The sequence below is a fragment of the Tursiops truncatus genome, chromosome 5, assembly GCF_011762595.2.
Source record: "Tursiops truncatus isolate mTurTru1 chromosome 5, mTurTru1.mat.Y, whole genome shotgun sequence".
NCBI classification, from domain to species: Eukaryota; Metazoa; Chordata; class Mammalia; order Artiodactyla; family Delphinidae; genus Tursiops; species Tursiops truncatus.
The window spans coordinates 31309853-31330389 of record NC_047038.1 but is presented as its reverse complement, the minus strand read 5'-3'; the positions used below and the strand labels follow the sequence as shown (position 1 = coordinate 31330389).

Genomic DNA, 20537 nt, shown 5'->3' with positions numbered 1-20537 from the left:
CCGAACTGCTGGCTCTGAGGGCGGATAGGCCCAAGCGAATCTAAAAGGAACAATAGGCTTAGAGGAGCCCACGCGGGAGTTCAGGACTCGGGCCTCGACATCTCAGGATCCACCCGTGCGACAGCGTCCACAAGCTCTCAGGAATGGCGGCCAGTGCTTTCCCCGAGCAATCCCTTTAAAATAGTGCCATTGTCTATCTGGGACATGTAGGATGCTTGAAGTTTGAACTGAAGCCTTTTGGGAGGACTCATAGTAAGAAACTCTGCTAGAGGTACCTTTAGTGTTCTCGCCTGTCGGTGTTCTGCACCGGTTCCTCATAGCCACTTCCCTTCTTGCCGAAAGCCTGCCATGTGACATTCATACACAGTTGTATTTGGTTTTGTGGGATTTTTGTATTTATCACAAAGAAGTCAAGTCATTGATAAACCATTATAGACATGTGTTTTATTTCCCATTAGATTTGGTTCTTTCTGACAAAAAGTGGACCAGTTTAGAGGGGTCTTAGGCTTTTCAGACACGTCTGGAGGTATCATAATAAGCCATCAACTAGCAATGCCTCTGTTTTCCTTTAAGATCATTCAGATCAAACCGTAAGAAATGAGAACTATTTTATGAAGACCTCCCTAGGAAATTCCATACCATGTTGAAAACGTTCACTGTCATAGTGAATAGAATCCACTGGAGCGAAATTAATATACTTAATTTAAATATATTATACTAATATATTTAAAATCCATAATCTCTTACTCTATTATGATCAAATGAAATTTTTTTTTAAAAAACCTGGACTTCATCCTCTGAGATTATTTTTCCCAGGCTTGGAACATTCATTAAGCCTTGTGAAGTGATGTGCTGGAGATGGATGGCAGCAATTCAGGAACAAGAACGTTCACGTCTCTTCGCAACTCTGTTTAGGGACCTCAGGTAGAGAGCTTGAAATTGGCGTCATGACAGTACTTACACCATGGAAATTGGCGGACACTATATGTCAGGGCTTTATTTTACAGAGAGCCATTTTGCCAGCACACCACTGGTTTCTGTCTGCATACATCTTATAATGGGAGATAAATAACAGGCTATTCCTTGAATATTCATTTTCTATGTCAATATTACTGAGTATCTAAGGGATTAAGTAACTTAAAAAGTCAACAGTTTGGCTTTAAATGATAGAATAAGTAGTTTGCTTGCTAGTTCCTGACTTAGCAAGTGTGACTTATAAGTCAACAAATAAAATTTTTAACTGAGAAAGGACATAAAAGTTTTGTATGCCTGTCTCCTATCCTATGAAGAACCCTTATTACAGGATAGCTGTTATTTTTGTCTGCCCTGAAACCTCTTCCCTCTTTTACTGATGAATAGCATTTTGATTCTCCCTCGGCAAGTCTAGGTCCCCACGGTTTAAGAGGGAGGGATTGTTGACTCCTGCTCTAAGGGTGTGCACATGACCCAGACCCGGCCAAAGAGAGTGCTGCATGCCCGTGACCGCCTAGATTTGTGCAGTGTGGTCACTTGACTTAGTTCTGACTAATGCGATTGCTGCTTTTCCCATGTCCATAGCAATAGGTTCAGGGGACGCACTTGACCCAAGCTAGAGTGAATTCCAGAAATTACTGCTGCTATCAAGAAATGGGAAACTCCACTCCTGTTGCTTAGTCGGTGGAGTGTGAGACTGAAGTTGTAGGTTCTCTTTGCCACCATCTTAGTATGAAGCCAACAGAAAGGCAGGTGGAACTGGAGTGATAGAGATTCTTAATGATATCATTTGAGCATCTGGATTCTTCTGGGCTGAATCTAGAATTACATTGAACCAATTCATTTTCTTTTTGTTTAAGCCGTATAATTTAGTTTTTGTCACTTGCAATTGAGAGCTCTCACTGATTTAATGTCTTTCTATAATGGCTCTGAGTACTCAGCAGCTGACTCTTGAATACATCTAGAGGTAGGGCCCTATTTTGTGAAGCAGTTCATTTCCCTTTTGATGATTCTGAATATTAGAATATTCTACACTGATCCCAAATTTATCTCCTTTCATTGGTCCTATATGTGTTGTCAGTGGCAACACTTGTAAGTGTACATCTTTATCTGTCTTCCTTCCCTTTGCAAACCCTGAGTTAATTATCATGCTTTTGCTAAATCTTCTCTAGCTAAACATACTTAGTCTCAAATATCCTTCATGATTTTCATCCTCCTGGTCATACTTTTCTAGACGTACAACAGTTGGTCAGCATCTTTTTAAAAATGTGGCTTACTCATAGACCTAATATTTATGAGAAGTTTGAGCAGGGTAGAGAGGGATTATTCTCTTGTTCTACTTGCAGGACTGACTGTAAGTGAAATGCCTAAGGGGAAAATGTACGGTTATGACTTGGCTTCCATTTCTATTTATTCTTCTATTTCTGTTATTTCACCCCGTCAGGGTTTATTTTCTCTTTCCACCCCAGGGATCCTCTTACCCCTTGTCCCCTTCTCTACCTCACCGCTGTTGCCTCTGCCCCATTCTCCCTCCAACCCAAGCTGCTCCTGTTACAATAAACAGTAAAGAAAGAATTTGACTCATGTATTGCGTTGAAGTACAAAATAAATGCTAACTTTAATGTGCCACCTCTCTTCAGGTGTATACATTTTAATTTCCATAGGCAAAGCCTTGTTTAATTTGAGTCAAAGAACAGAAGTTGCAATTGTGGAGTTTTAGCTGGGGTTGAACTGTTGGGAAGGTGGTTTATTGGAGGGTGCTTACTTTATTGAGATCATATATTTCAAGCCCCGACTTTGCTAGCAGAGTCTTGGCCAGCTTGCAGTCTCCAGGGCCCTGCTTCACAACCTGCCCCACTGCCTACTCTCACATGTACAGCCTGGTCTTCTGAGCTTGGTGACATCCAGCTGTGTTTTTGCCTTCTTATTCTTTTTGTTTGTTTTAATTTTTATTTTATAATGGAGTATAGTTGATTAACAATGTTGTATTGGTTTCAGGTGTACAGCAAAGGGATTCAGTTATACATTTATTGTACATGTATCTATTCTTTTTCAAATTCTTTTCCCATTTAGGTTATTGCAGAATATTGAGCAGGGTTTCCTGTGCTATACAGTAGGTCCTTTGCCTTCTTAAAGAAGCAAAATTCTTCTTGTTCTCAATGGAAGACAGATTAGACAAAAACAAAACAAAACAAAAATAAAAACTTGGAAGTCTGCACCATTTCTCCTGTGAAATGCACAAAGATCCTCCTGTCACTGGGGTAGAGATGACGCCCATGTCCAGGGCGGTGTCTGAGATACGAACGAAAGTTATGCATTTCACGTATTGCATCTCCTTTTGAGATCACATATTGATCTCCTTTTGAGGTCACGTATTTTGGCCATTTTAACCACTAAGTCCAACTCCATAGGTTTGCTGGATCAATTAATACTATCATTTAAGACTAAACATAGTAGATCAATGTCTTTCTTTTCATTTTAGACACATAGATTTCATCCGATTTTAGCATTCTTTTGATATTACCAATAGGGTTTTTTGTTTTTTGTTTTTTTTGCAGTTGTTGTATCCCAGACTTAGCTCAATTCCTGGCTCTTAAGAAATTTTTTGCAGTTGTTTAATAAAAAATAGCATGTAGATATAAATATTCAAAGCAATATCACAAAGCTATTTAAAACTGCTCCTCAGAACTTCAGTTCTTTAGCAAGCTTAATGGAGTTTTCTATAAGACCTATTTATGGAGGAAATTTATGAAAATGTGGATCCATCTTGTACTAAGTCCTAGGATATTCATTTCTCAGAAGTAGCAGAAAGACCTCTTTATAATATGGCTTTTCCCTGCGTCAGTGTGTTTTGGAAGTGGACCACCAGGCCAGCACTATAGTGACATCCCTGTGTATACACACATTGATTTCCTAAAGCAATGGGTGATTTTCACCAAGCTGGCTTCTCCTCAAAGATCGAAACTTAATTTTTCTCTGGGTCAGTTTTCGTGTGAAGAATCCTTTCCAAATCACTTTCCGGTCTCTCTCCATGAAACCACCACTGGTTAATGGGAACCTAGAGCACTTGATGGAGTGGGGCACAATGATAAGTCTCTCAGTCTGTTTTCTTCTTTGAATAAACAGGTCTTTTCTAAGGGCACTGCTGGTGGTTTGATCCTTGGCAGTGACTCTCCTCAAAAACATGTCTTCCAAGAGCAAGTGGTTCTTCCGAGTAGAATGGGTACCTTTCAGAGCCCTTTCTGTTTGTTTAGTTTCTTGATTATATGAAGTACGTGAAAACCAGTCCAAGGCCCATTAACATAATTTTCATGCATGTTAGTTCTGGCAAAACACACTAGGCAGGAACTGTATGATAAATGAGATAAATAATTTTGATGGAGCAGTGAAATAAAATAAACTTTTGCTATTTAAGAAAACAAACCATGACTGGTGGTGTGTATGGGGTCAGTTTGTGTTAGGGTGGCATTCTGAGGGTGGCCTCTCATCCTTAGAACGTTCTGGGGAGAAAGAGCCGCTGTCTAACTCCAACAAGGTCCAATTTCGGCTTGAAAATAAAATACTATGAAGCCTGTTGTCCTTTATTTAGGGGGTGATTATCCAGGCTGTGGATTGTGTGAGGATCCTTGTACATCTTCTCCTTGGCTGCATTTTAGCACTTTGTCTAAAGAATGGGCGAGGCAGACAGAATAAATGAAATTTGTGTTCATAGTGAGACTTATTAACACCTTGGGGAAGAAGTCACTGGAGGCTGAGTGGATTCTTTCTAACAAGTATAATTTTGCTTAGTTAGCAGCTTATAGACTGTTGTATGAGCAGATCCTGTGAAAAGTGTCTATCAGGGTTACTAGCAGAGTCAGGCTCGTGGGGCCTGGGCCAATAACATGGTCTCTGTGTGCTGCCCAAATCATGGACGGTAGAATGGACCTCAGGTGAAACCTTGAGAGTTTGGGTTCTTTTTTTTAAAGAACTTTTAAAAAATGGGTTTCTGGATATAAGGTATTGTTTCACAGTGGGTTGATTGTTCCAGGGTCACCTGGATTTTGTATCATTGAGACCTCCCTCCTCCAGTGCCGAGCTGTGTTTCTTGGGTAAGAGGAGGAAAATCCCACACAGGTACGCATGCCCTGGCAGAAGAAGGCTAAATTACACTTGTGTATGTTTTTGTATTTTTCCTTTAACTTCTCAAAGACCGATCAACTAGGAGAAATGCAGGCAATAAATAAAGTTAATGAGATTATTGGAATGATTGATGGATTTTAAATGTCCTTGCCAAAGCTGCCATCATAGCACTGTCAATAACTGTGAACTAGTTATGTACCACATGTGACAGGAAGCCCTAGGGTTTCTACTTCTAAACACATGGGAAAATATAGCACCATATCCCTGCCACCCACAACACATTCTAGCCTGTCTATAGAGGCCATTGGATCTTTTATCATAATAAAATCCTCATTATCTCAGTAGCCTGTGATGTTGATGATTGCCTTAAAGTTTGGTTTTAGAATGTTGGGAAAGTGGTGGCAGCATGATTTTGAGGTCTTCCTAAACTCCCCACAAAAAGCACAGGATAAATTGCATGCCGTATGAGTTATAGCTCAACAAAACTGTCTATATATATATATAAAACTATAAGGAAAAAATAGAGCAACTACATCATAAAACTAAAAATCCATCTATGGACAATATGTATGAAAAGCAAGGAAACAAGATAAACCAGTGAATCCTAAAAAATGAGCTGTAAGACCTGTACCTTCTGACATCTGTATGAGAGGAAACACAGGGAAGCAGTGGGGCTGGATTTGATGAATATGAGAATTGAAGAACCTCAAAACAGACGAAACTTGGAACTAAAGCAGGTCAACTTGATAAGAACAGCTGATCTTGTCAAGTGTTTGCCCACCCCAGTTGCTGGTGATACAAGGGTCTCATGTTAAGGCTTAAAGTGACTGGAGCAGTACAGCCTCTGTGAGCTCTTGAAACGGACCCACCAGAGCTCTCTTCCAGCGCAGGGCCTCACACTGAAGAGATGAAGGAAAGAGAAGGTTCAGATAGAAGTGGATGGGTGGAGGAAACAGCCAGGACGTCTTAGACAGCAAACTTGGTGTGTGTTTGTGTGTAATAGACTTTATTTTTCAGAACGGTTTTATTTCTTTTTTATTTTTTTGCAGGGCAGAAATAGAGACACAGATGTAGAGAACAAACGTTTGGACACCAAGGGGGGAAAGCGGCGGGGGTGGTGGTTGTGGTGGGATGAGTTGGGCGATTGGGATTGACATGTATACACTGATGTGTATAAAATAGATAACTAATAAGAACCTGCTGTATAAAAGATAAATAAAATTAAATTAAAAAGTTAAAAAAAATGTAAAAAAATAGAATGGTTTTAGATTTACAGAAAAATTGAGAAGATAGCACAGAGTTCCCATATACTCCCCACCCAGTTTCCCTATTAAATAACATCTTTAACATCTTATATATTAATATGGTAGAGTTGTTATAATTTATGAACCGATATTAATATATTATTATTGCCTAAGTTTTACTGTATTCACATCTCCGAAGTTTTTACCTTTTCCTGTTCTAGGATCCCATCCAGGATACCGCATTACATTTAGTTATCATGCCTCCTTAGGCTCTTCTTGGCTATAACAGTATGTTAGGCTTTCCTTGTTTTTGATGATCTTGACAGTTTTAAGGAGGACTGGTCTAGCTGTCATTTTATATATATATATATATATATATATATATATATAAAACAGTTCACAGAAACAATACAGGAGAGATCTCTGTGAAGTAAGAAAATTCTATGAACCAACTCTCTTCCAAAAATTTCAGGAAAATAATTTTACATGAAAATTAGCAACAGAAAATTATTGAGTTCAAATTCTATACAAAGTTACTGAAAGCAAAAAGAGAATCGAGAGAAGAATAATATCTCTATAGGCAATAAAACATACCAGAAAGACATGCAAAAAAGATAAATAGGATAATGTACTATTTCAAAACAAGCTAAATATTTTAAGAAAATTATTCAAAATATGAAGGAACAGCAAAAACCACAATTTAAAAGACTCAGAAATCAGGGAATAGGTGTCAAAAAATAATTAAAAGTAAAAGAAAAAGTGAAGATTAGATCAGAAGAAATGCAAGAGTGAATAAATATGAGATAATTCCCTAAGAGAAATAGAAGGTGAAAAGGAGAAAAAAAATTTTAATTCAAAAAAAAATGAGGAAAGAAATGAAAAACAGATTCAAGACAATGAGACAGATATTTGAAGATAGGCAAAGAAGATTAAACATGCAGATAACAGGAGTCCTTAAAGAAGAAACCCAATGGACAGGAATAAAACAAATGCTAAAATTACAGAAAATATTTCTGAAATAGAAGAAAAATTGAAACTACATTTTAAAAAGCACACTGTGAACCTTAGAATATTGATCTAGAATGACCAACATCAAGAAAAATTCTTATAAAATTACTGAACTTTAAAGACAAAAAACCCTAATCTTTTGTATATATAGACAAAGAAGGCGTATGATATATAAGGAAAATCCAGGTAGGTTATCATCAGTCTTGTCAACAGCAGTGCTTTATGCCAGAAGAAAATGGTATAAAATATTTAAGACATTCAAGGAAATAAAATGTGTGCCAAGACTTTATATCTAGTAAAACTGAATTTCAAGTAATAGGGCATCAAAACTTAAATTCAGCATGGAAGAACTCAATAAATATTGTTCCATGAACCCTGTAAAAATCTTTCAGACTTAGTTTTGTATTGGAAATATCAGCATAAGCTTATGAGGTATTGTATTTTAAAAACATACATGCATATCTTGTGTGTGTATTTCCTAGCTCTGTTCACATAAAAGGTCTAGAAACAATAACCAACTCAGAAACAATGAATATCTCTAGGGCCCAGATGTGGTCTTGAAATACCATTCTCTCTAAAAGAAACTAGGATTTATTGGAAAATGGCTGATCCCAAGTCTGAGGCAAGAGATACAGGATGAGCCTGGAATGCCTTGTAATACCGGGCAGCAAAGAAGCTCTCAAAGACTGGAGGGTCATGTCTAATGGACTTGAGAACCAACTTGAAGACAAAGCTCTCACTGACCAGTTTGAGCTTCAAAATGGATAAGAATTGCAAAGACTTGAAATCCATCAAATATCTTTAAATCTGGGCATTCATAATTATATTTTTATATATATATATATATATATATAAAACATTATATGGCACTAGTTGGTCACCTTTTGAAGATAATAAGTACCAATTCATTTATTTAAAAACTGGGTAGATGAAAGGAAAGAATCAAGCATTTATCTGCTTCTCCTTTGTGAACCATACCACTAGGTATCTTCTTATAAAATTATTACAGCCAACAAATGAAAACAAAATGATAGATTAGAATGTGACAATTTTGTAACTCCTAATGAACGAATGGATCCAGGCATTGAGTCAATGGCTGCTTACAACAAAAAGGAGTGAAAACCACCATTATATGCCTTTTTTTCCCCCACATCTTTATTGGAGTATAATTGCTTTACAATGTTGTGTTACTTTCTGCTGTACAATAAAGTGAATCAGCTATATGTATACATATATCTCCATACCCCTCCCTTTTGAGTCTCCCTCCCACCCTCTCTATCCCACCCCTCTATGTCATCACAAAGCCTCTAGTGGATCTCCCTGTGCTATGCAGCAGCTTCCCACTAGCCATCCATTTTACATTTGGTACTACATATATGTCAATGCTACTCTCTTACTTCATCCCAGCTTCCCCTTACCCCACCGTGTCCTCAAGTCCATTCTCTACATCTGCGTCTTTATTCCTGTCCTGCCCTTAGGTTCATCAGTACCATTTTTTTAGACTCCATGTATATGCGTTAGCATACAGTATTTGTTTTTCTCTTTCTGACGTAACCTCACTCTGTATGACAGACTCTAGGTCCATCCACCTCACTACAAATAACTCAATTTTGTTCCTTTTTATGGTCAAGTAATATTCCATTGTATATGTGTGCCACATCTTCTTTATCCATTCATCTGTCAATGGACGTTTAGGTTGCTTCCATGTCCTGGCTATTGTAAACAGTGCTGCAATGAACACTGAGGTACATGTGTCTTTTTGAATTATGGTTTTCTCAGGGTATATGCCAGCAGTGAGATTTCTGGGTCATGTGGTGGTTCTATTTTTAGTTTTTTGGTTTTTTTTTCTCAGTACGCGGGCCTCTTACTGTTGTGGCATCTCCCCTAGTGAAGCACAGGCTCCAGACGCGCAGGCCCAGTGGCCATGGCTCACGGGCCCAGCCGCTCCGCGGCATGTGGGATCTTCCCGGACTGGGGCATGAACCCGTGTCCCCTGCATCGGCAGGCGGACTCTCAACCACTGCGCCACCAGGGAAGCCCTATTTTTAGTTTTTTAAGGAACCTCCATACTGTTCTCCATAGTGGCTGTATCCATTTACATTCCCACCAACAGTGCAAGAGGGTTCCCTTTTCTCCACACCCTCTCCAACATTATTGTTTCTAGATTTTTTGATGATGGCCATTCTGACCAGTGTGAGGTGATATCTTATTGCAGTTTTGATTTGCATTTCTCTAATAATTAGTGATGTTGAGCATCTTTGCATGTGTTTGTTGGCCATCTGTATGTCTTCTTTGGAGAAATGTCTGTTTAGGTCTTCTGCCCATTTTTGGATTGGGTTGTTTGTTTATTTGATATTGAGCTTCATGAGCTGCTTGTGTATTTTAGAGATTAATCCTTTGTCAGTTGCTTCATTTGCAAATATTTTCTCCCATTCTGAGTGTTGTCTTTTGGTCTTGTTTATGGTTTCCTTTGCTGTGCAAAAGCTTCTAAGTTTCATTAGGTCCCATTTGTTTATTTGTGTTTTTATTTCCATTACTCTAGGAGGTGGGACAAAACGGATCTTGCTGTGATTTATGTCATAGAGTGTTCTGCCTATGCTTTCCTCTAAGAGTTTTATAGTGTCTGGCCTTATATTTAGGTCTTTAATCCATTTTGAGTTTGTTTTTGTGTATGGTGTTAGGGAGTGTTCTAATTTCATTCTTTTACATGTGGCTGTCCAGTTTTTCCAGCACCACTTATTGAAGAGACTGTCTTTTCTCCATTGTATATTCTTGACTCCTTTGCAAAGATAAGGTGACCATATGTGCGTGGGTTTATCTCTGGGCTTTCTGTTCTGTTCCGTTGATCTATATTTCTGTTTTTGTGCCAGTACCATACTGTCTTGATTAATGTAGCTTTGCAGTATAGTCTGAAGACAGGGAGCCTGATTCCTCCAGCTCTGTTTTTCTTTCTCAAGATTGCTTTGGCTATTTGGGGTCTTTTGTGTTTCCAAACAACTTGTAAAATTTCTTGTTCTAGTTCTGTGAAAAATGCCATTGGTAATTTGATAGGGATTGCATTGAATCTGTAGATTGCTTTGGATAGTATAGTCATTTTCACAATGTTGATTCTTCTAATCCAAGAACATGGTATATCTCTCCATCTTTTTGTATAATCTTTGATTTCTTTCATCAGTATCTTATAGTTTTCTGCATACAGATCTTTTGCCTCCTTAGGTAGGTTTATTCCTAGGTATTTTATTCTTTTTTTTGCAATGGTAAATGGTAGTGTTTCCTTAATTTCTCTTTCTGATCTTTCGTTGTTAGTATATAGGAATGTAAGAGATTTCTATGCATTAATTTTTTTATCCTGCTACTTTACCAAATTCATTGATTAGCTCTAGTAGTTTTCTGGTGGCATCTTTAGGATTTTCTATGTATAGTATCATGTCATCTGCAAACAGTGGCAGTTTTACTTCTTCTTTTCCAATTTGTATTCCTTTTATTTCTTTTTCTTCTCTGTTTGCCATGGCTAAAACTTCCAAAACTATGTTGAATAATAGTGGTGAGAGTGGGCACCCTCATCTTGTTCCTGATCTTAGAGGAAATGGTTTCAGTTTTTCACCATTGAGAATGATGTTGGCTGTGGGTTTGTCATATATGGCTTTTATTATGTTGGGGTAAGTTCCCTCTCTGCCCTCTTTCTGGAGAGTTTTTATCATAAACGGGTGTTGAATTGTGTCTAAAGCTTTTTCTGCATCTATCGAGATTATCATATGGTTTTTATCCTTTAATTTGTTACTATGGTGTATCACATTGATTGATTTGCGTATATTGAAGAATCCTTGCATTCCTGGGATAAACCCCACTTGATCATGGTGTATGATCCTTTTAATGTGCTGTTGGATTCTGTTTGCTAGTATTATGTTGAGGATTTTTGCATCAATGTTCATCAATGATGTTGGCCTGTAATTTTCTTTTCTTTGTGAGATCTTTGTCTCGTTTTGGTATCAGGGTGATGGTGGTGTTGTAGAATGAGTTTGGGAGTGTTCCTCCTTTTGCTGTATTTTGGAAGAGTTTGAGAAGTATAGGTGTTAGCTCTTCTCTAAATGTTTGATAGAATTCGCCTGTGAAGCCATCTGGCCCTGGGCTTTTTTTTGTTGGAAGATTTTTAATCACAGTTTCAATTTCAGTGCCTGTGATTGGTCTGTTCATATTTTCTATTTCTTCCTGGTTCAGTCTTGGAAGGTTGTACGTTTTTAAGAATTTGTCTGTTTCCTCCAGTTTGTCCATTTTATTGGCATAGCGTTGCTTGTAGTAATCTCTTATGATCTTTTGTATTTCTGCAGTGTCAGTTGTTACTTCTCCTTTTTCATTTCTAATTTTGTTGATTTGAGTCTTCTCCATTTTTTTCCTGATGAGTCTGGCTAATGGTTTATCAATTTTGTTTATCTTCTCAAAGAACCAGCTTTTAGTTTTATTGATCTTTGCTATTGTTTCCTTCATTTCTTTTTCATTTATTTCTGATCTTATCTTTATGATTTCTTTCCTTCTGCTAACTTTGGGTTTTTTTGTTCTTCTTTCTTTAATTGCTTTAGGTGTAAGGTTAGGTTGTTTATTTGAGATTTTTCTTGTTTCTTGAGGTAGGATTTTATTGCTATAAACTTCCCTCTTAGAACTGCTTTTGCTGCATCCCATTGGTTTTGGGTCATAACGTTTTCATTATCATTTGTTTCTAAGTATTTTTTGATTTCCTCTTTGACTTCTTCAGTGATATCTTGGTTGTTTAGTAGCATATTGTTTAGCCTCCATGTGTTTGTATTTTTTACAGTTTTTTTCCCCTGAAATTGATATCTAGTCTCATAGCGCTGTGGTCGGAAAAGATGCTTGATATAATTTCAATTTTCTTAATTTACCAAGCCTTGATTTGTGACCCAAGATGTGATCTATCCTGGAGAATGTTCCTTGTGCACTTGAGAAGAAATTGTATTCTGTTGTTTTTGGATGGAATGTCCTATAAATATTGATTAAGTCCATTGGGTCTAATGTTTCTTTTAAGGATTGTGTTTCCTTATTTATTTACTGTTTGGATGATCTGTCCATTGGTGTAAGTGGAGTGTTAAAGTCCCCTACTATTATTGTGTTATTGTCAATTTCCCCTTTTATGGCTGTTAGCATTTGCCTTATGTATTGAGGTGCTCCTATATTGGGTGCATAGATATTTACAATTGTTACATCTTCTTCTTGGATTGATCCCTTCATCATTATGTAGTGTCCTTCCTTGTCTCTTGTAATAGTCTTTATTTTAATGTCTCTTTTGTCTAATATGAGTATTGCTGCTCCAGCTTTCTTTTGATTTCCATTTGCATGGAATATCTTTTTCCATCCCCTCACTTTCAGTCTGTATGTGTCCCTAGGTCTAAAGTGGGTCTCTTGTAGACAGCATATCTACAGGTCTTGTTTCTGTATCCATGCAGCCAGTCTGTGTCTTTTGGTTGGTGCATTTAATCCATTTATATTTAAGGTAATTATTGATATGTCTGTTCCTATTACCATTTTCTTAATTGTTTTGTGTTTGGTTTTGTAGGTCTTTTCCTTCTCTTGTGTTTCCTGCCTAGAGTAGTTCCTTTATCATTTTTCATAAAGCTGGTTTGGTGGTGCTGAATTCTCTTAACTTTTGCTTTTCTGTAAAGCTTTTTATTTCTCCATCAAATCTGAATGAGATCATCGCTGGGTAGAGTAATCTTGGTTGTAGATTTTTCCCTTTCATCACTTTCCATATGTCCTGCCACTCCCTTCTGGCCTGCAGAGTTTCTGCTGAAAGATCAGCTGATAACCTTATGGGGATTCCCTTGTATGTTATTTGTTGTTTTTCCCTTACTGCTTTTAATATTTTTTCTTTGTGTTTAATTTTTGATAGTTTGATTAATATGTGTCTTGGTGTGTTTCTTCTGTATGGGACTCTCTGCTTCCTGGACTTGGGTGGCTATTTCCTTTTCCATGTTAGGGAAGTTTTCAACTATAATCTCCTCAAATATTTTCTCAGACCCTTTCTCTTTTTCTACTTCTTCTAGGTCGCCTATAATTTGAATGTTCGTGTGCTTAATGTTGTCCCAGAGGTCTCTGAGACTGTCCTCCATTCTTTTCATTCTCTTTTCTTTATTCTGCTCTGTGACAGTTATTTCCACCATTCTATCTTCCACCTCACTTATCTGTTCTTCTGCCTCAGTTATTCTGCTGTTGATTCCTTCTAGAGTATTTTTAGTTTCAGCTATTGTGTTGTTCATTACTGTTTGTTTGCTGTTTAGTTCTTCTAGGTTCTTGTTAAATGTTTCTTGTATTTTCTCTGTTCTATTTCTGAGATTTGGGATTATCTTTACTATCATTACTCTGAATTCTTTTTCATGTAGTTTGCCTATTTCCTCTTCATTTATTTGGCCTTGTGAGGTTTTATCTTGCTCTTTTGCCTGCAAGATATTTCTCTGTCTTCTCATTTTGTCTAATTTACAGTATTTGAGGTTTCCTTTACCTAGGCTGCAGGATCGTAGTTTCCCTTGCTTCTGTTCTCTGTCCCCGGTGGTTGGGTTGGTCCAGTGTCTTGCATAGGCTTCCTGATGGGGGGGACTGGTGCCTGCATTCTAGTGGGTGGAGCTGAGTCTTTTTCCTCTGATGAGCAGGGCCATGTCAGGTGGTGTGTTTTGGGGTGTCTGTGAGCCTAGTATGACTTTTGGTAGCCTGTGTGCTGATGGGTGGGTTCGTGTTCCTGTCCTGTTTGTTGTTTGGTGTGAGGCATCCAGCACTGGGAGCAGCAGGCAGTTGGGTGGAGCTGGGTCTTGGATTCAGATAGAGGCGTCCATGAGAGCTCTCGGTGATTAATCTTCCCTAGTCATCTAGCGTCCTGGACTCAGTGCGCTCCCACCCCAGAGCCCCAGGCCTGACTTCTGGTCGAAGAACAAAGACCTGTAAGTTGCTCGTCCCAGCAATAAAGGAAATTGAAAAAAAAAGACTAATGAAACCCCAGACAAATGGTAAAAAGTATAATCAAACAAAAACAGAAACAAGGAAACATGCATACACACAAAAGAAACAAAAACAGAACCAAATAAAACAAAAAGTAAGAGAACAACCAGACAAACAGGAGAGCCCCAAAACAAAATCAAGGAAAACTAACAAAACACGAAACCATAAAACAAAACCAAAGCAGAGTGCCAACGGAAGAATGAAGCAAAGAAACAAAACAAACCAACAAAAAATGATAGAAAAAAAAAAGAAAAAGGAAAAGTGAAAGGGGAAATAAGACAGAACAACAGAAAAGCAATGTAGAAATAGAAATATAAAAAAATAGGACTTCCCTGGTGGCACAGTGGTTAAGAATCCATCTGCCAATGCAGGGGACATGGGTTTGAGCCCTGGTCCGGGAAAATCCCACATGCCACGGAGCAACTAAGCCTGTGCACCACAACTACTGAGCCTGCGCTCTAGAGTCTGCGAGCCACAGCTACTGGGCTTGTGCACCACAGCAACTGAAGCCCGCGTGCCTAGAGCCTGTGCTCCACAACAAGAGAAGCCACTGCAATGAGAAGACCGCGCACTGCAACAAAGAGTCGCTCCCTGCTCATCGCAACTAGAGAAAGCCCGTACGCAGCAACGAAGCCTAACACAGCCAAAAATGAATAAATAAATAAATAAATTTTTAAAAGGAAATATTAAAAAAGAAAAAAATATATATATAAAAGTAAGAAGAAAAAAAAGCCAAACAAAACCCCAGAGAAATGGTAAAAACAAAATCAAACAAAAACAGAAGCAAGGAAACACACACACACACAAAAGAACAAAAACAGAACCAAATAAAACAAAAAGCAAGCAAACAACCAAACAGAAGAACCCCAAAATAAAATCAAACAATTAGAATCAGAACTAAGAAACACAAAAAACCTAAAAACATAACCAAAGCTGTGTGCCAACTGAAGAATAAAGAAAGGAAACAGAACCAACTGATCAAAATGATTAAATAATAAATAAAATAAAAACAGAAAAAGCAGAAAAACAGAAAAGCAAAGTAGAAATGGAAATATAAAAATATATGTATATTAAAGAAAAAGAAGTAAAAAATAAGGGAAAAGAACACAGAACAACAGAAAAGCAAAGTAAAAATAGTAATATATAAAAAAATTAAAATAAAAAATATGTTATAAGACACAAAGATACCAAAAGACTAAATTAAAAAAATACTAAAACAACAACAAACAACAACAAAAAAAACAGAACCAACAACAGAATGAATCAAAACATAATAAAATTAATAGTAATAATGATATTTCCCTGGGGTCTCCACTGTAAATGCCCTTACACACCATGTGAGCCACAGCCCCCCTCCGCCTCCCTGGGAGGCCCTCCTCTGCCTCTGGTCTGCTCTCTGGACCCACTGTGGGCCCTGTGGGTACCCCTCAGGCTCTGATCTGGCCCAGTTCTGCGTGTGCTGACCCCAAAGTCCACAGCTGCCCGAGCTAGCCCGTTTTCATTTGTGGGAACACTCACTGTCTACTCAGATATTCCATAGATGCAGGGTCTGCCTAGCTGATCATGGGGATTTAACCCGCAGCTTGTACAGCTGATGGAAAATTTTCGATCTTCTTCCTTAGTCGCCCCGTCCCTGGGGTTCAGCTTGGGGTTTATCCTCACCTCTGCATGTGGTCCACCCACAGGAGTCTGTTCCTGAGGCTGCCTGGTGCAGAGGTGGTATGACTGCTTGGATCGCGGGAGCCCCCATGGCGCCAAATGCACAGGGAAGCCAGCAGCCACGGGTGCAAGAGCTATGGCCCAAGTGAGGGCCTTTTCTGGCACCCCGCATAAGGCACACGAGGGCCAGCCATGGCTGGAGTTTTTCTGGCACCCGGCAGCCGGCACGCAACGGCCAGCCCTGAGCAGGCTTCTTTTATTGTCGTCGGCAGGCGCCGGTGTGTGGGGAGAGAGAGGCTACAATAGCGGCTCCTCCCCCTGCATGTGAGTCAGCAATAGCGCCCTGCTTCCATGGCCGTCCAGTCTTCCTCCGAAGGCATTCCCTGCTGTGGATTTCCTCCCTCCCATCTCCTCAGTCTGTCTCCCCACAGCCAACAGCAGTTCTCACCCCGGGCCTGTTCTCCAATCCCCACGCTCCAGCTCCCAGCCCCCTCGCACACCTGTGAACACATGTCCCAGTCCGAGGCACGTAGGGCCATGGTACGGACCATCTGTGTATTTCTCACTCTGTCCCGTCTGCCACAGAGTGGCCGCTTCACCCTCTTCCAACAGCCTCAGATATTTTGTCCCGATCGATTTCCTGGTCAGAGAGGGGGTCTCCCCCAAATTTGGGAATCTCTCCTCTGTTTCAGCTCCCCTGCCCCAGGGTGCAGGTCCTGTCCTGCTTCTTCTCCTCCTCCTTCTCCCTTCTTTTTTTCGTCCTACCCAGTTATGCAGGGATTTTTATAGTCATTTCCAGTGTCTGAGGTCTTCTGCTAGTGTTCAGCCGGTGTTCTGTGAGAATTGTTCCATCTGTAAATGTATTCCTGATGCATCCGTGGCGAGAGATGAAGTCCACATCCTCCTACTCCTCCGCCATATTAACTCCTCCATTATATGCCTTTTTTTGGCGTTTGTTTTTGTTTTTTGCGGTACGCGGGGCTCTCACTGCTGTGGCCTCTCCCGTTGCGGAGCACAGGCTCCAGAGGCGCAGGCCCAGACACTGAACAGGCAGCTCTGTGGAGTGACTGAAATTTGGGCAGGGGAGGGGAATCCAGCATAAATCTCTGTTTGCATATCAATGATGTTGAGAGCACAAAGAACAAAGGGTTAAAATGTAAGTGAGAGGGCTTCCCTGGTGGCGCAGTGGTTGAGAGTCCTCCTGCCGATGCAGGGGACATGGGTTCCTGCCCTGGCCCGGGAAGATCCCACATGCCATGGAGTGGCTGGGCCCGTGAGTCATGGCTGCTGGGCCTGCGTGTCTGGAGCCTGTGCTCCGCAACGGGAGAGGCCACAACACTGAGAGGCCCGCATACCACACACACAAAAAATAAATGTAAGTGAGAGTGGCTACATGTCACTCAAAGTTCATATGTTCACTTCCTGTCACGCAAATGCCAACCTTACTTCATTCTGAGTGTAGTTAGTTTTGTAGTTTATAGGGGCAACAGTCGGTCATTTTAGGGAAAAAGAATTGATGGCTACCTATTAGGAGCCTGGTCGTATACCTATGGCTGTCTGTTTTTCAGGAGGTTGGAAATCATTTAGTTCTTGCACCAAACATAACATTCCTTTTATTACTCCTTTGAAGCGAAACTTAATTCTTTGTGTATTTTTTTTTTAAATACAGGACTCAAAGAGGAAATCTCACATTAAGTGAAACATGAGATGGTTAACTATTGATCATAATATGTAGGTGTCAAGATGATAGCTTATGAATCTGGGCTGGGTGTATAGGTTGGTGGAAAAACCCTGCTAGAAATCTGTTACATCATTGCTGATTTCAATGGAAGACTGACTTATGTTGATAAGAAACAGAATTTAAAGAGAACTCTTTTACTATAAAAGTGGTTTAAAATGTGTACTGCTTGGGCTTCCCTGGTGGCGCAGTGGTTCAGAGTCCGCCTACTGATGCAGGGGACGCGGGTTTGTGCCCTGGTCCGGGAGGATCCCACATGCCACGGAGTGGCTGGGCCCGTGAGCCATGGCCGCTGAGCCTGCACGTCCAGAGCCTGTGCTCCGTGGCGGGAGAGGCCACGACAGTGAGAAGCCCGCATACCGCACACACACACACACACAAACGTGCACTGCTTGATTCATCTGTCATCTTTGGAGCTTAAATTAAAATGTGCATTAATAGTCATCTCTAAACATTGAATGTTGTGATGGTTCTCTTTCTGGATCACCTTCCTATTCTACTATTCAAATAAATGTTTCCTTTCTACCAGGGAAAGACAAAAGAAACACCAATAAGACGAGCACAGTGAATTTAGAGCTTGCTGAATAGGCGCACTCAACCAGAACTGTCTGTTACTCATCCGGATGGAAAATTTAAACCTTATCATTTCTCGGCATAGAAACCAACAAATGGGACCATAATTCTGGTGGCGCTGCAAATTCTAAAACAACGCAAGATATGAAAATCAGTGGCAAAGTGAATTCAGGCATGGACTGAGAGGTAGGTAATTGGAATGTTGTGTATTCCTTTAGGGATTTCTACAAACCACCTAGAGGACATCCCACTTCTTTCTGACAGTGATTGTTCTAATCCCAAATTTTCAGAGAACCTTCTGGGTGCTATGGTTGGTTGTGGAAATGTCTTTTCACTGGGCGGAGGGGACCTGGGTTGGAGATCCATCAGTCCTCAATTTAAATCACCAGCACATATCCTCAGATACACTTTGCTTTTCCCCTAACACCTTGGCTTCTTACCAAGATGGTAAAACAGCTCAGGCTCACTCATACCCCTACCTAAATGTTGGAGATAGTTATGGAATACTTCATAGGCTGGGTTGCTCTCATAATCCAAAATTCAGCTGATTTTAAACTGTAAACAGTAGTATACATGTAACATCTCCCAGGAGCTTGTTCAAAATGTAGATTCTAAGACCTAACTTCCATGGATTCTGATTCAGTAGATCTGGAGACTCATGAGTTGCATTGTAACAAGCACTGCAGATGGTTCTGATACAGATGATTTCTGGTCCACGTTTTAGGAAGCACTACTCTAAGGAATCATGTCCAGTACTGGTCTTCAGACTGTTCTCTGCAGATACTGCTACACAACATATGCTAGGCAGAAAAAACAAGAAAGGGGAAATTTAAGAGCCCGTTTACAAATGATTCCCTAAGATGCCTGAAAATATATAAGTACTCTCTTGAAAGGGATAGGTTGGGGAACTAGCAAGAATTGCTACCAATTGCTGTTGTGTCCCCAGTGAAAATAAGCTAGAATTGGGAGAAATTGTTCCCATATCCTTTGAAACCTAGTCTTTAGATATCTGCCCTTTTCCATCAGACCCCATGCCTCTATTCCTAAAATGTTCTATCAGTGAAGTTCGGCCCAGTGCCTGACGTCATGGAAAACTAAACCACAGGCTGGTTTGGAAGTCATGCAGCTTTTCAAAGAAAGGTAATTCACCGCAAGTTAGATCCCCACTGTTCTAGCCTTGTGTTAATTTGAACAGGTGAAAGAAGTTTCCAAGAACTTTTGGTAATGAAATCTTCTCCCCTCCTGCCACGTTTTCCAAGTTCACTTGCTGTGAGTTGCAGAGTTGATCCTGGGGGTATATACACGTAGGCTGCTTGCTCTTCCCATCGTGTTCAGAATCTCCTCAGGACTGCTTGGGAACTAAACTCTTTCAGTAAATTAATTAAAATAATAAACAGCTGTGAATCTTAGAACACCTGGCCCTCCTTTGAAGTTCTTCTATACTCTAAATGGTAGAAAAGTGAGTGAAATAAAAAAGCCAATTCTAGGGAGATTCCTCACGAGACAAGGTAAGACATGGAGAGGAATATCTGATGTTTTGCCAAGAGCCGTCTTTTAACTCTTGTTCTGGCTTTAATGCAATAGGCCGTCCTGTGCATCTAAAGACAAAAGACTTTGCCAGTGGCTTTACAAGAGAGTTGTAACTGGTATATTTCTGTTAAACTAGTGTTTTTAACTTCCTGATGAGGGAGCTTAAGAGACAAATCATTTTACAGGTAACATTTATACACACACACACACACACACACACACACACACACACACACACACACACACACACACACACACACACACACACCCCTATTAAGCAATAGTCCTCAAACTATAATATGCATACAGATCTCTTGGAAATCTTGTTAAATGTAGATTTAATAAATTGGAGTTGGGGCCAGAGATTCTGCATTTCCCACAAGTTCCCCAGTGGTGCCCACGCTGCAGGTATAAGGACCACACTTTGAGTAGTAAGGCACACAAGGGCATGTGATAAAGAAATAGATAGGGCTTTATGAATCTTGGGTTTATAGCACTCCTTTTCAGTCCTGAGGCATGGTCCCTCTGATTAAACAGAATAGAGTCTCTATTTTAGTTTGACTACCAAGCATTCACAGTTGTATTTATTTGTTCTGTAACTTTTGAGGGGCGTGACTCGTGTGACCATTGTGATACTGGTCAATAACATCAAGATAGACCTTCAGTTTGCTCCATGGTACAGTCTGTTGCAA

General features: G+C 39.8%; 1 long non-coding RNA gene across 2 annotated transcripts in view; it reads left to right on the top strand.

Annotated features, from left to right (window-relative positions):
* The window catches only part of LOC141278676 (uncharacterized), a 133992-nt gene that overhangs the window by 96392 nt on the left and 17063 nt on the right, over positions 1-20537 (top strand). For both annotated transcript variants that reach the window (XR_012331714.1, XR_012331713.1), the window contains exon 4: positions 18272-18501. This is a non-coding gene — a long non-coding RNA (uncharacterized lncRNA). The remainder of the gene's footprint in view (positions 1-18271; positions 18502-20537) is intronic.